The sequence below is a fragment of the Eptatretus burgeri genome, chromosome 12, assembly GCF_056783735.1.
Source record: "Eptatretus burgeri isolate ZD-2024b chromosome 12, Ebu_testis_v1, whole genome shotgun sequence".
NCBI lineage: Eukaryota > Metazoa > Chordata > Myxini > Myxiniformes > Myxinidae > Eptatretus > Eptatretus burgeri.
In genome coordinates this window covers 55,469,224-55,483,171 of record NC_140972.1, presented here as the reverse complement: position 1 = coordinate 55,483,171, position 13,948 = coordinate 55,469,224, and the positions used below count along the sequence as shown (strand labels likewise).

The following is a 13,948-nucleotide window of genomic DNA, read 5'->3' as shown; positions in this document are numbered from 1 at the left end:
CACTGGACTTGATCTGCTTAAATTTCAGTAAAAACTGAAAAATGGGGGGTGTTCTAAAACTATTGACTGGTAGAGTGTTCAACTCCAAAGCCATGATCTTTTCTACCACCCATCCCCACCCCTCCCCATCCTGAGCACACCTGGTTCCAGTTTGTCCTTCCTGACAGTTTGCTGCTGTCTCCATCATCTTGTTCACCTCCTATGTCCACCCCTCACCCTCATTCTTCTCCACATCCATTATTTCTCCAAGTCTCTCTATTTTGTCTCTCATCCCTGATGTTGGTGTCCCTCCTCTATTTCTGCTGTTCTATTTATTTTATGTCCTGATCCATCTGTTCTAAGTTCTCATTCCTCCAAGAGCCTCGACAATGCATACAAAACTAGAAGGGCACTTGGTAGAGTGCATACCTCTGCCACGCAATGCCTGATCCAAGAGAACATATCTGGCCCAATACATTTTTGAAATATCATGTGAAAGGCGTTTTTGGCCCCATCTCTCAATGGTGAAGAATCACTTTAAAAAATAAATAATTCTCGTATCCAGATTCGGATTCAAATCTTCACCAAATCGAATCAATTCATCCTTTCCAAACACACACACATAACATGTCCACCAAGTTTTATCCGAATCTGTCCACAACTTTTTGAGATGTGTTATATATTGGTTAAGCCCTATCTCTCAATGATGAAGAATCACTCAAAAATTCTCGGAGTCGAATCCGGATCCAGATGTTCACCAAATGTTCACCAGATGTTCTCTCTCTTCCAGACGATTAGTGTGAATTTTCATGACCATCCAACCATAACCCTAGGAGGAGTAGCATTTGGCACGAAGGCACCTCCAGCTCTCGCATAGTATCGATTTTTGCACTAACTGATCTTTGACCCCTGACATAAGCGAAATCGGTCAATATGTCCTGAGACAAAGTTGTAGTACTCATTGAGTACCATGAACCCACAAAGTTTCATTCGTATCGATGCACTCACCTGGTCGCTAGGGGGCCTTCAATTTTCGCCAATTTTCGCGCATACCCTAAATGTAGGGGGGTGCTGTGGGTAAAGCATTCAATATATCACAAAAACCGGAATATATTTGATAGAGCATCACCTGTAGATCATTCGTGCCAATTTCATAACCCTACGTGGGATAATGGCTTTCGGAATTGATTTCACATGAACGGTACCGATTTTGAAGGTTTTTCGGTTGTTGCTAGGGAACCAAAGCGTCCCTAGCAACCATCACAATTTCCGAAGCACGAGGTCATAAGATGTACCTACCACCCGAGTTTGGTGAAAATCCGCCCACGTTTACTACCAATTATGCTGATGACAAACGAACAAACATCCAAACAAACAGACAGAATTACTGACAATAAGGGTCACCTATTTCGGCGACCCAAAAGGGGTGAAAACGTAACCTCCTTCATCTTCAGTGGCGGAGGTAAATGTCATGCTGTATATCGTTTTTGGTCCTATCTCTCGGTGGTGAGGAATCGCTTTGAAAATTAAATAATTATCATATCCAGATCCGGATTCAGATCTTCACCAAAATCGAAACACTTGGTCCTTGCTACACACCCAACGTGTCCACCAAGTTTCATCCGAATCTGTCCACAACTTTTTGAGATATCGTGTTATATATTGGTTTAGCCCGAGCCTGGTGTTGGCGCAGTGGTTCGGGCAGCGGCTTGGGATCCAAAAGGTCCTGAGTTCAATCCCTGTTGAGCCACTGAATTAATACACCAGGGGGTTGACTCAACCTGTCATCCTTCCGAGGTCGGCGAAATGAGTACCAGTGTACTGGGCCGGTGTATACCCCGGTTAAAAATAGGTGTACCAGATCCCTGTGTCGCAAGAGCCAACCAGGGTTGCGTCAGGAAGGGCATCCGGCGTAAAAAAAAAATGTGCCAAATCACGATGCGGATCATATGGATGATCCGCTGTGGCGACCCCTAACGGGAGCAGCCGAAAGAAGAAGAAGATATTGGTTTAGCCTGATCTCTCAATGGTGAAGAATCGCTTAACAAATTATCAGATCCGGATCTGGATCTTCACCAAAATCTAATCAGTTCGTCCTTGTCACAGACGGAACCAGTCCACAAAATTTCATCCGGATCCGTCCACAACTTTTTGAGATATCCTGAACACAAAAAGACAAACAGACAGAAAGGGTTGAAAACATCACCTCCTTCACCTTCAGTGGCGGAGGTAAAAACAAAAGAGATGATATGATACATAAGTCGGATGGGGTGGAAGACAGGTGGTGCACTTTACCTTTTGAGGTGTCTCGCTGGCTGTCCATTGAAAGAGTATACATATACAAATAGCATCGAGTTTGATTCCCGACCCGACTGTAAAGTGGCGGACTGATGATTTGTGATGCAGGAAAGCTGTTGCATCACAAAATGCACCATCCCTTGGTTGGGCGTTAAGCTGGGTGTCCCATCTGCGACCAATAGTTGGTGGACATTAAAATTAACGTGAAGTCTTTTGTGAAGAACAAGTGAATTATCTTCTCCAGCCTGAGCAATTTACAAATCCTGACCAAAATCAGCTCCGACGCTTGGTCACTCGGTTGGTGAAAGACTTGGGTTCAAATACCTTCACGTTGCAACAAAATGAGGAACTTTGAACTATTGCAGCTGTTAAAAAGATGGAAGTAGTAGCAGAATATAGAATACACAAGTTGAAACAGACCGAGTGAAAAATGTAACCTGAGTGATAATTACCCCGCTTGTGCAGGCGCAAAGCAGGATAATAAGGAAATTGCTTCAGCACTATCTGTCTGTAAGTTTTTGATCGAGGGACCACTTAATTTCAATTGAATGATATATTTTGAACACTGCAGGACATGAATCACTTCCAAAAGCTACAGTTTAGCCATACTTTGACTCTGAAGTTCGCAACATTGTGCATCAGTCTCCCCAATGCGTACCTGCACAAAGAAGAGGTAAACCATTTGTTTCATTCTGTCTGTCTGTTTGTCTGTTTGTCTGTTTGTCTGTCAGTCAAAATAAATTTGAAAATCATTACAAACTAGAACGACGGCACTTAGTAAAGCGCACACCTCCACCGGGCTGAACAGTTTACTGTTTGTATCCTACTAATAGGTCGGATCTGCATCTGGAGCTTGACCAAGATCGAATCGGCTTGTTCTTGTCATCTAGCCAACTCATCCACCAAGTTTTGTCCGAATCAGTTTCAAACTTTTTGAGATATCGTGATTTACAGGGAGTTTCAAAAAGAAGTGGACAACTTTTGTTGCGAATATATTTAGTACAACAAATGATACAATACCCTTTGTTTTATATGATACAGAAACTCAAAACATTTTCTGTATTTTCGGGTCTGGTGGTTTATGTAAAAGAAAATGGCGACTCCACAGGAGATAGCTCAGTGCGTTGAATAGTTAAGAGACGAGATGCGACAGGGAAGTTCAGCGTAATTTCCATTCAAGAAATGCAAGGAATCCGCCATCACAGACTCGTATCAGAGAGTGTTACAAGAGGTTTAAGGAGACTGGATGTTGTCAAAAACAGAAAAGTACCGGTTGACCGAGCACAAGTGTATCAGACGTTGAACAAGTGTGTAAATCATTTCAACAAAGTCCCAGAAAATGAATATGATGTGCATCCAGAGAACTGGGACTACCAACCACCACTGTACACAGGATTTTGCATGAAAAAACTGAAGCTTTATACCCATAAGGTATGGATTCTGCAGGAACTCAAACCAAATGACAGACCCAAATGCATGGCATTTGCTTAGAAATGCTCAGTCACATATAGGATGATGAAATTTCGTTGAAAAAGGTCATGTTCACAGACGAAGATTACTTTCATGCATCGGGGAAGGTCAACCGGCACAATGTGAGGATCTGGGGCTCTGAAAACCCTCATGTGGTCCTTGAAAGAATACATAACAGTTCAAAGGTCAATGTGCGGTGTGGCCTTCTCCATGACCGCTTGGTGGGTCTGTTTCTCTTTGCGGATGATACAGTGACCTCATCAATTTACATGAACATATTGGAAGGTTTTGCCTTCCAAAAAATTGAAGACCTGCAAAACCCAAAATTTTTCAAAAGGATGCCATTCCCCCTTATTGGGCCTTAGTCATTTGAGCCATCCTGAATGAAAAATTCCATGTCGCTGGATTGGCCAAATGGACCAACCGCCTGGCCCGCTCAATCACCAGACACAACCCCCCATGATTTTTTTTCTTTGGGAGTTTGTCACAGATGTTGTCTGCAACACCAAGGTTGCAAACCTGCAGGATCTTCGTTCTCGGATCACAGCTGCATGCGCACTGGTGGACACAAACATGCTGAGCTGACTGAACATATCAACAACTCGTGTACCACCTTGATGTCCTGCGTGCGACAAATGGAGCTCACAATTAAGTGTACTGATGGTGGGCACAAACCTATGAGTTTCTGTATCATATAAAACGAGAAGGGCACTCGGTAGAGTGCATACCTCCGCCTTGTAATGCCTGATCCACAAGAACATATCTGGCCCAATACATTTTTGAGATATCGTGCTACATACCATTTTTGGCGCCATCTCTCAACAGTGAAAAATCACATAAGAAACTAGAGGGGGAACACTCGGTGGAGTGCAAAACCTCCGCCACCAATACTGCGAGGTCACTCAAGTGAACCTGATATCCTATTCATTCAATTTGACATCAACAGTGCTCACAGAGTTGTAGTTTGCAACTTTCCCTTTTACTTTTAACTTTTACATACTCAATTCATTCGTGATAACTAGATTCCTTGAGACAGAAATTGATTTTACGTGGGTATATCCACCTGAAGTTCCAAAATCAGCCGCAATTATAATTTTGGCATGTTTTTTTTTGTTGGAAATCACTTATAACATGTAGAAATGCAAAATAATATAAAATCGAATTTTTTTTGTAAAAAAAGTTGCAAAATTTTATGTTTTTTTTTTCTCTAACAATTTTTTTGGGGTGGGGGGAGGGGGGGTTGAAAAGCACTTAAAACATGTAGAAATGCAAAAACAAAAATTCAAATATTTTTTCAAAATGGCCGCCATAGCGGCCATATTGGTCCTTGGACCAAGTACAAAATCTAATGTCATGATCCTTGGACCGTACCTAATCCCCCCACCAAGTTTCGTCGAAATCCGTCGAGGAGTTTTTCCGAAATACTGTTCACAAACAAACAAACAAACAAACAGAAAGGGGTGAAAACAGTAACCTCTGTCCATCGCTTCAATGGCAGAGGTTAACAATGGGTATTGTGGTATCATGGTATCATTGCATCATTTGTGGTTCTAAAATATATTGACAAAAGTTGTCCAGGTATTTTTGGAACACCATGCAATATCGTTTTTGGTCCAATGTTTCAAGGGAGAAAAATCACTTTAAAAAATCTCGTACCCGGATCTGGATTCCGATCTTCACCAAAATCGAATCAATTTATCCTCGTCACACACCCAACCTGCCCACCAAGTTTCGTCCGAATCCGTCCATAACGTTTTGAGATATTGTGCTCACAAGAAAACAATCAGAGGTGAATACATAACCTCCATCCACCGAATAAACTTCCCGTTTTTAGGGACTTCATAAAGGATACAAACAACAGGCAAGTATAACTAATTTAATGTGGTAAGCAAGGTGGCATAAATGGCAGCATCCCCAAAATTCATTAATCACAGTAAACTTTTGATTTGATCCTTTGGGTTTTCTTTTCTGCAGCCTTCAAAATGTTTCTAATATTTAAATTGAATTATATATTTTGAACTGTGTAGAACAGGAATCAGCTCGTTGGCACTTTTGAAAATCTTCTGTTTAGCTGTACTTTTGCTGTTAAGTTAGAAAAATTGAATGCCATCTCGACCAGTAATACAATTTGTCTGTCTGTCTGTCTGTCTGTCTGTCTACAAAATGGCTGTGCCCAGTGATGCAACACCTGAGCTCACTTCGTCAACAAAGCTGTCTGTTTAGTGCATCGTTTTCTCAAAGATCATTCGAAAATCGTCACTTTCTCCGAGAAGAGTTGGCGGAAGGTCTGTGATTGCGTTAACTCTCTTGAGTATGCCACATTTCAAACTTGATCTCCAAAGCCAGATGCCGACCGGGCATCATCCATCGTGAAAAGTCCTTCCTTCGCACACCTGAGCTCCTACCCACCAACAAGGCTTTCATCCAGAGCTTGAAGAAATATTGCTCTCCCCTCTGAGCTGGCTCCCTGCTTCACATCTTGGTCAGCTTGACGCTTTCATCGCCGACAGGCTGGTGGTCTCTCTATCTTCTTCCTCCTCATTTCTGGTCTTGCACCCTCTGCCCTCTTCTTGCTCTGTCCCCCCCCCACCCCACCCCTACCCCCTCCTCAAGTACCTGCAGGATGCATGCATTCCACCAGTAACCCCCTCTTTGAGAAACTGCCTAAATCCAGAACCACTGCCCACCTCCGCTCATTTATTCCTCTCTTTTCCCATGTGTGGAACCGCCTGCCACACTTTCTTCGATCTCATCATTTCTTCCCGGTCTTCAAGACAGCTGTTCACCACCATTTCAGGTGACCGTTTCCTTTGCCAGACATTGTCTGCCCCTTTAATCTGAGCCATTGTTTTTCGACCCGGCCTTTGTGTGGATTTCTTTCATATTGGAATTATGGAGCGCACTCCGCCAAAGTGTGATGGCTTTCTACACAGGTATTGCAAATGGAAAGGACAATAAAAAACAGCTCATCGTTCCCCATCCAAAGCCATGATCTTTTCTACACCCGTTAAACCAACCCGATCCCTCTCAACTCCAGCATTTTGCTTATGTATCCATCTTGTCCACCTCTTGCATTCTCCACAAACCCTCAATGTTACCTGCATCCCTTGTTTGGCCGTCTACCTTACGTGTATTAAAAAAAGAAGGATTTTTTTGGATAAAGCTCAATGGCGATGAAAGTTTCAGCAAACGACAGGCACCTCAGTTTCAGCTGAAGACAGTTCCGCTTGACCCATCGTGTCCGTATGGTTACCGTCATGCCTGTTATTCAAAGTTCACAAACAAAACGAATATGGATCATGCTCGGAAACGCAAGGCAAGGGTTGGAAAGGAGGAGAGGAGAGGCGATGGTGAGATGTCTAGGCCCAAGCAGCCAAGCGTCTGTCGGAGACCCATCAGGAATAGGAGGAGAGGGCGGCTGACAAAAGCTCCACATCTTGGTATAAAAAGGGAAGGGATAACCCTAACCCTTCCCATGATAACCCTTCCTTTTTCTCGACATTGCGCAGGGGGTAAAGTGTTGTATGAACTCCCTAGTTTTCAATGCATCAACGACGCCACATCATTTTGCAGTGAGTCATACAATTCAATGACCTTTGTGACGTCATTCCCCCAGCTCGATTGCAGAAACTCCCTTTAATCACATGACTCAACTCCGACCTTCGCCCCGCATGAGTACATTAGGCCGTGTTTAAGCCTGCTCGTTTCCCATGCACTATTAATGGCCGTGGCGAAAATCCTGATTCAAGTAAAGGAGAGCGGCAGCAGGACGAGGTTAAGTTCTCACCGGATAAATAAGGCTTCCCACATTAGCAGGTTAATTGAAGGTCAAGCCGCTGAGTTTCTGTGCCTTGGCATTCTCTCTCGGATATCACACAAAAGCCGGGATGGAGGGGTGAGCGTATGCTTGTGGATGGCGAGAGAGCCGTTATCTTGGTGCTAAGAGCCAGGCTAACAGGTGCGCACGCACCTGCACCTCTCTGTGCCTTGGCCAGGAAAGTTGATAATATTTTCTCAATGTAATAAACTCCCAATTTTTCTTAATTTTGTGAAAGTGTCTATATGCATTTCGGTGGAGGATCTGTTTTCCTTCTTCGATGAGCTTCATTATACTGCTCCGCCATTATTGGACCCGAAGTATTAAAAAGTGTCCTTTGAACCTCGAGAGTGCAATGGTGAAATGAGAAAACCTACGAAGGTAAATCAATTTGATTTCCAAAGGATGAGAGCACATGATCCGAGAATACGAGAGTAAGGGTTCTGTGCTCGGTGACCACATTGAAGTCCGATTGAAAATCGAACTCAAGTGAAGAACAGAAAGTTGCTTCAACAAAATTTATCATGGAAAAAGTGTAGAATTCCTGAAATTGACTTAAATATGTAACAATGGCTGGCAGGATAGCCAAGAGGTAAGTATGCACACACGCCTCTGAGCTGTCTTACCTGGGTTCGAATCTTGACCCAGCTATACATGACTGTCATCCTCATCCTGGTGCTTCACATGCAAGGCGAGGTATCAATCAATGTATGTGCTGTCCCTCAGATGGATGTTAAGCCGGAGGACCATGTCTGCCAATACAGAAGTGTGATCAGGTTAAATTCCATCGGCCAATCTATGCAAGTATCAATACTTTCCTGTATCTTATCACCACACCCTCTGCTATCCACCTTAGATTCATTTTATCTACTCATGTAGATTTGTTTTAATGATAATTATGACATCTTAGGTCATGTGGTGTGGCAGTCATGTTGGAAAAAAGGAGAAACATGGGACCTTTGTATCTACGAAACCGCTCCATGGAAAAAAGTTGAAACTTGGCACCTGTCAAGTCCTCCCCATGGTGAATAAGTGCGATTTTTAGTTCAACTGCAATGTGGTTCCAGGGAGCTTATGGGATGGCACATCGCCCATCAGTCCACAAATACTTGCAACTCATCTGAAACTACACATACCATTTGATTTCGATGACACTTTACCACAACATTCATCACCCTGTGTGTACCAAAATTTGGTCATGGCATTAAAAATAAATAATTAAAATAAATAAAAAACCACCCAGGGAGGTCTATGAAGGATGCCCCCAAAATACCCCCAAAATACCCCCAAAAGAGGTATTTGCTTTCTTCTCCGAAACTACACAAACAATTCCGATGAAAGTTCACTACAACCTTCATCACCTGCGATGTACTAAAGTTTGTTCATGGCATAGAAAACGGGGTCTATTGGTGAGGGGGGGGAGGTTGCCCCCCAAAAGAGGTATTTGCTAAAACAATGGTTCATTGGTACATTTTCCTGATTCCATCCCACATTGACTACCTCCTCAGTGTCATTATTCTACCAGGTGAGTGCCCAGGGGTGTTGCCCCAATTTTTTTTATGTCATAGGTGCCTTCATTATGACGTCGTAATTGCATACGTAGAATGCTATATCCGATCAGTATGAAAATTTTTGAGGGTCATCTAGGGGTAATTTGGTTAACAGAAAAACAGTTGATGACGTCATCGGTCACACGGTTTGGCAGCCATATAAAAAAACCTCCGAAACGGCTGAGTGGATCGAGGTGAAACTTTACAGGTATGACAACCTATCCATCAGGAACATAAAGTTCCCTTCCTTTGCCATCATAGGTCACATGATTTGGCAGCCATTTTGGATTACCCGAAAACCCATAAAAATCCTCTTCTCCAGAATGGCAGGACAGATCGAGGGGAAACTTTACACACGTTCCCCAAGCCTTGGAGTGGGGATACCAGGGTGTTCACGAATAATTGATAGGTCACATGGTTTGGCAGACATGTTGAAGGAAGATATATTTTTATTTATTTTGCACTGCTGCATCAATCGATGTGCAACTTTTTGATTTTTTCTTGATCGGGTTCCTTCTGATGACTCCAATGCAGTACCTATTTTATTTGGTCTTACATTTAATTTTAATTTAATTTTTAGCTGATCTGGAATTGGAATTCCAGACAAGGTATTTTCATTCATGCACCATCCATCCGTCTGTCTGTCTCTGATTTCGACTTCTCCGGCCAAACCGCTGTGTCGATCCAGCCAAAATTTGGCAGGAATGTTCCACCCTGACTGGTAATGGAGATTGCAAAGCTCGTTCCGGTCACGTGACTTGAAGTAGGTAAAATTGCACACTTCGTACATTCCTTGAAAAATCTGACTGGCGAGTCTTCTCCAGACTCACCAGTCAGAATGTCACCAAATTTGGGTTACAACATTCGGTCACGGCCCATATTTGATGCAGGCCCAGTGATCCTTTTAAAAAAAAAAATCCTATTCTGAATTAAATTGAATAAAGAAGACATAATGGGTCAGTTGTCTGATCAAAGCGAGGTTGTATCATCGCCGGACATCTTGGTACCCGGTCATCACTGCCAGCAGTTATAAAGTGGCAGTTCTCTTGTTAAGAGCATATATCAAAAACCATTCAACAGAGGAAATTGAAACTTTTCCACATGTTACATGACCATTTGATATTGTGCATTTTACTTGGATGATGTCTGCCCCTCAGAACTTACATGATGAATTAACCAAAGGGTTCTGGAATAAAAATCGAGATGACAATGCATAACGTGGGTCAAATGGGCCTGGAAACTGAAACAAAGTTAACTTGTAAAATATATTGTTATTTGTATTTTTATTATGATGCTTTTATTTACAATATTTAGGCTCGTGGGTGATAGTTGCAAAAATAAAAAAAATATTACTTTGATCTTGTTATTTGAAGAAAACCAAAAAAAAAACCTAATGTTTATATGTTTGTTTATATTTTTTATGGTTTTATTTCATTTTTTTCTCTCTACAAAGTTGTGGCTCGTATTGCATAATTTGCTCAAAAAAAGGAATTTGCTCAGAAAATGTCGATTCAATGATTTTTGTTGACTTTCCGTCAGTAGGCTTTCCATCAATAGACCAGGAAATGAAACAAAGTAAAATACTGAGTAATACTGGGGAAAAACAAACGTGAAATACTGGGGGAAATTAATTCATGTATAACCTTGCATTCCTAAATTTCTAGCATTTCAATCATTTGAGATGTTTCGTATGATAACATGACATCATATCAACCTTTGATGTCTGTGTGAATATGATATTCACACAGCCGAGGCTCCTCTGGATGATAGTAATGAAGAAGAGATGTTTCCAACACCTCATTCTTCAGATGATCAAATACAATTTGATGGTGCGGTTCCCATAGGAATTCAGAATCCTTTTTGAGAAGGTCTCTGAGAGTAGCAGATTTTATACTGAAGTCCTTGATGAAGCACGACAAATATGTCACGAAGCCGATGAAATGATGAAGCTCGGCTTTGTTCTCGGGTTTTGGAATAGCTCTCAGATCTTGAACCTTCTGCTCGGCAGGCCGTATTCCTTGTCTACCATAGGTATTACCGAAGAAGGTGATGCTGGTCTTCTTGATGTAGCATTTGTTTGAATTGAAAACGAGGCCTTCGCGTCGTGCTGCTTCCATCAGCTCCTCAAGATGCCGGTCATGCTCCTCCTCAGTGGCACCAGAGACAATGATGTCATCTGCTATGCCAACTGCACCTTCACAATCCTGGAGAATACGGTCCATTTCCATTTGGAAAATGTCCTGGCTAATGCAGAATCCAAAGGCAATCGTTGGAAACAATACTGGCACGCTGTGGTCTGAAATGTAAGAAGTTGTTGGCCATCTCCATCGAGTCTTACAGACCAGTAACCTGACTTGGCATCAAGTTTTGAGAAGTATTTTGCTCCTACAAATTTGTGATTGAGCTCTCCCGTTGTAGGTATTTTGTGATATGGATGAATCAGGGCTCGATTGAGATGTTTTGGTTCCAAACAAATCAGAATATTGCCGTCTTTTTTTGTAACATACGTGAGAGAGCTGACCCACTCAGTTGGTCCCTTGATATGCCATATGACTCCCTGTAGAACCATCTCATCAAGTTCTGATTGAATTTTATCCTTGACAGCAATAGGGGTTCTATGACCTACATGGTGGATCAACATGTGGTGGTACATTTGGGTCCACAATAAGCCTGTGCGTTATGAGTGCACCGATGCGGTGAAATTGTTGTGGGTATGCATCCATGAGTTCTTTCACGCTGTTGTAAACCTGCGGTTGGTTACTGTTCACTGAACAATGCAACGTAACAATGTGAAGATGCTCACATGATGGAAGGCCAAGAACCGCAGGACCATGTGCTGGTCCACCGTGATCCCTTGTAACTACAGGCAATGTCTACAGTGCCAAAACACTTGATGTGGGTTCCATTGTACGCAGTTAAATACTCTCTGCTGCATGAAGAGAGCCAATGTAGGATTCATCATTTGAATCCAGCATTTCGGGAAACATGCGTCGAAAAGTGTGAATGGGTAAAATGTTTCCTTGGGCACCTGTGTCCACCTTCAGCTAAAGATAATGAACACCTGACCTGTTGAATAAACTGACATGACGTTTAGTGGTAGCCTCGTTACGTTTACCAGGTGTATTAATCGAGTCAAAAACCAACGAATCAAACTGTGATGCAACATCGTCAGGGTCATTGGTGTTGTACCAATGCCTGTGTTGCTGTTCCGTGATACACATGTCATATGCTGTTTTGTGTTGTGCACTGGCATGGGGAATACTGTAAGCATTAGGGGATTGTGAATACCTTATGTAGGGGTGTTGTCCTGGAACTGGAGGATCTGGTGTATCCTCTTGTTCTATGTTGTGAAGATCAACACAAGCATGTGATGTCCAGGGATTCCAGCAAGCATTCCCTATTGGACTATAGTTGTTGGATATGAAGCTTTTGGGCGCTTGGTGTCTGCATGCACATGATGAGAGGTAGGGTCATGGTTGTTGAAATTTGGACATAAGACAGCACTTTGCCCAATGGCCTAGTTGAGCACACAATCTGCATGTGTTGTTACGAGCAGGACATTGGTTACGTGCTGGAGAGTGTGAGGTCCCACAGTTTTTGCATTTACCGAGTCCCGGGCTAACAGCGGAGATGCTTGTGTTGTCAGCTGCTTTGTTAGCACAGTCATTCATAGAATGCAACTGTTTGAGATGTGTGGCGGAGTCTTCGTATGTGCACCCCAGTTTCAAGGCATCATCAAGAGTATAGGTCTTTGGTTTTGTCAAAAGCTCCTTCTGAAAGTTGGAGATTTGGGTCGTTGCAATGATCTGTTCTATGAAGCGGTCATCTTCTTGTTTTGAGCTGGAATCACACTTCTGGGAGAGAAGCTTGCACTGGCTGATAATGGCGTCCAGCGACTCACCGATATTCTGGCTGTTGTGACGAAGCTCCAATCGGCAGATCCTGATGTTATCCGAGGGTTCCATTTGTTCCAGGAACAAATTCAAAATATACACGGGTTGCTGCCGCTGTTCCTCCATTATAGGCCATGTGTTGTACCATTTAAGGCCTTCCTCTCCCACTTCAAGCAGGATCAGTGGCACCTGTTTGCTCTCCGTAATGCCTCTAACTTGAAAGTACAGCTCCAATTGCTGTCGAACCACTTTACAAGCTGCCGCTGCATCAGGCGCGGAGTTCCTGCCAAGTCCGCCATTGTGAACGGCGGCTGCGTGGATCGATGAGGAATGAGTGGACAAGCCATTTAAAAAAGGCACGGGAAACACTAGCTTGTTGTAATGTACTCAATAAATAGAGACAAAGACTCTGAAGTGGGAACAATAGGTTTAATCCAAACATGGGCACAACACAACACAGCACCACATTGGAACATGGGTGGGTTACATGACTCTCCTTCACCACGCCGGGTGCACCCATGTTTGCATGCATTAGCATAAACTACTGACACAACTCATCTCCCCCCTCCCCCCCCCCTTTTTTAACAAATCAAGATGCTCAGGAGGCTTGCAGCCACGAGCTGATCTTCGAAGTCCTAAGGGCTGTCCTTGTTTGCCAGCCCCTGGAGGGCTGTCCTTGCTTGTGACCGCTGTGGGCTTCTCAATAAGGGATACAGGGCGAGAAAGAGTTCAGGTGCATTGATGGGTGAAAAGCTTTCATGAGAAAATACCTCAGGTTCAAACGCAGGTCATATTAACACAGGAGTGGGTGACAAAGGCACCTGAGCCGGTTCAATCTTTGGCTCCCCATGACGTAACCTGAATTGGTCAACATGTTTATCCATGCATCTACCATTACACAACTTCACAAGAAACATTATTTCACCAATGTTATCGATAAT

The 13,948-nt window shown here is 43.0% G+C and overlaps 1 long non-coding RNA gene across 1 annotated transcript in view; it reads right to left on the bottom strand.

Annotated features, from left to right (window-relative positions):
• Positions 1-8,222: 8,222 nt before the first annotated feature.
• LOC147015666 (uncharacterized) overlaps positions 8,223-13,948 on the bottom strand; it is a 33,522-nt gene continuing 27,796 nt past the window's right edge. The window contains exon 3 of the long non-coding RNA XR_015050123.1: positions 8,223-8,316. This is a non-coding gene — a long non-coding RNA (uncharacterized LOC147015666). The remainder of the gene's footprint in view (positions 8,317-13,948) is intronic.